Source organism: Candoia aspera, chromosome 4, assembly GCF_035149785.1.
Source record: "Candoia aspera isolate rCanAsp1 chromosome 4, rCanAsp1.hap2, whole genome shotgun sequence".
Lineage (NCBI taxonomy): Eukaryota > Metazoa > Chordata > Lepidosauria > Squamata > Boidae > Candoia > Candoia aspera.
The window spans coordinates 98,146,339-98,148,867 of NC_086156.1; positions in this window are offsets into that span (position 1 = coordinate 98,146,339).

Genomic DNA, 2,529 nt, shown 5'->3' on the forward strand with positions numbered 1-2,529 from the left:
CTTGTTTATTAAAGCAACTCATAATCCTGGTATCTTATATTGGAGGATATTTGTGATGGTATGTTACACTGTGTTTTCTTAGGAACTTCCTTGTAGAATTTTTGTGCAGTAGAAATGCTATGTCAGTCATTCAAGCTGGAATAACATATAGGATCCATTGTAATTTTCAGATTTATATGCATGAGAGAAGCTATTTAGATGTTGGCTTTAGTTTACAATTTCCTGATTGTCATTTGTATCCTCAAAGCACTGACCAGAGTGCATGTGAATATTTGAGAGATGCAAAACAAAATCTTGAAAGGGTATTTTTAATCACGTCATTTTCTTCTTGGCTGCTGGTGCATTTTCTGTTGAACCTTGAATTTCGTGGTGATACTGGTAACTGTGTACTATGATTATGCCTTTGATAATAAATTATTACAATTTGATGCCCAATAATATTCTGAAAGAAGCAAAAAAACAAACCCAAACCCTGCATTTTCCTGTTATATACAGAGCAGCCTGAGATACAACTTGATAGTCGAGAACCAGGTGTTTGTGGAAACTGAACAGCAGGGATTAAAGGGAATAGCAACTATGATTCAGAGGTACATTATTTCTACAATTCAGGTTTAATGTATAAAGCTAATCAGTGATCCACAGTTTTATTCCACGGACGATATTGGTCAACCCAAAAGAGTGAGGGAAGACTATGACAAGAACAGACCCTTACTACGGGGAAAAAGAGACGGCTGATCCCAATAAACCAAATTTTCAGAAACTCAAGCAACTGGACCATAAAACGGGACATTACGTTGCTCCTAGCTTATTCAAAGGACGCATACATCACCAGTGACTTATTTGACCCCCGGAGCGGATCAGGGACTCCCATTTTCCGGACGCTAAAAAAGCAGCGCCCGCCATTAGCTTCCCTTTCGGCTTTTCCCGCCCTTTTTCAAGCGTCCGGAAGGCGGCCGCACGCCCCAACCGCCCTCGCCCCTCCCCCGTCGTGGCTCCCGGCTTGGACTGCTCTTCGCCCGCTTCCCCGATTTCCTTTGTTCTCTGAGGGAAGAAGCTCCTTTCCGTCCCCATCGCTCTTTCCCTTCTCCAGACGGAGGGGCGCCTTTCCCAGACGTACATCCCAGCAAAAGCTCTCCCAGGCTGAGGTTGACACCGTGGACTCCTCCCCTTGCTGTATCAATCCTTCCGCGCCGTGAGCAAAAGCCTTTCTAGCGTGTAACCATGATAGCATTTCAAGGGCTACTCGGTGGCTTGGCAGCTCCAGTGTTTCCCCCTCCAGTTGACTTAATAGTGCGTGCAGATTGCTAATAGTGCTGCAAGTTGGTTGTCAGACAAACCAGTCCGCTTTCTTGGCTGTTCCGAGCCGGACCGTAATAGCGTTGCCTAATCTACCAGTACAACGTGTGGTTCATAGCCGTTAGCTTTTACTTGTGAGCTGTAAACTCCCCATTATATAAAAGCTCATTGATTGAGGACTACTTTAAAATTTTCTTTGTCTTCCTAAATGAACAGCGTTGTAAAAGAATGATTCCACAATTGTTAATGTACAATCATTTCCTTTAAAAAAAAAAAAGTCTCAGAAATGTCACAAAATCTACTATTCGTAGTGGGTTGGGTTGTTCGTTCGTTTGATTGATTTTTTTTAACTGTTCAATCATGTCTGATTCTCAGAGACTGCCTGGACAAGTCCCTGCAGTTTTCTTGGCAAGGTTTTTTGGGAGTGGATTGCCATTGCCTCCTTCTTAGGGCTGAGAGAAAGTGACTGGCCTAAGGTCACCCAGTTGGCTTTGTGCGCAAGGCAGGACTAGAATTCAGTCTCCCAGTTTTTAGCCTGCTGCCTTAACCATTACACCAAACTGGATCTCTGACTGATTGATTATGTGCCGTCAAGTCATCAACTCTTATGAACCACATAGATAGACAAATAATTTGGCCAAATGCCTTCATATGGAGAGATTTAATCCTAACTTCATATTCTTTGTTTAAATACACTTGAAGTTGTGGCTACTTTATCCTGGGAATTGTTTATTTCTTTTCTAACCCCTTCTTTCCATGTGATGAGAAATTAATAAAGGTAAAATTATTTTAGTTCCTTGGCAGTTATGACACACTGGGAAATCTGTTCCACTGCATGAAATATCATGGAATGTACTATAAAAGGGGGGAAAGTATTGTTCCTAATTAATGGGATTTATTACTACATATTCTAAACACTTCTCCAGTTCTAACCATATAAGGCCTATACAAAAGCATGAAAGTAAATTCCAAAATCTTCATTGAATTTCTTAATATTCAGGTTTTAAATGTTTTTCAGATTGTTGCACAATGAGTAGATGGGATGCTTTGATGTAGTCCAATTTACAAATGACTTTTATTTGAGGACATTCAACTGGGTATTTTATTATGCTCGTAAAGCCTGTTATATAATTATCTAAAGAGGCTTCTTTTTTATAGATGTTGGAACTGTATTATGGTTTTGTTTGCTGCAAGTTGGTAAAGGTGTCATCTTTTTCCTATGAAAATGCTCTA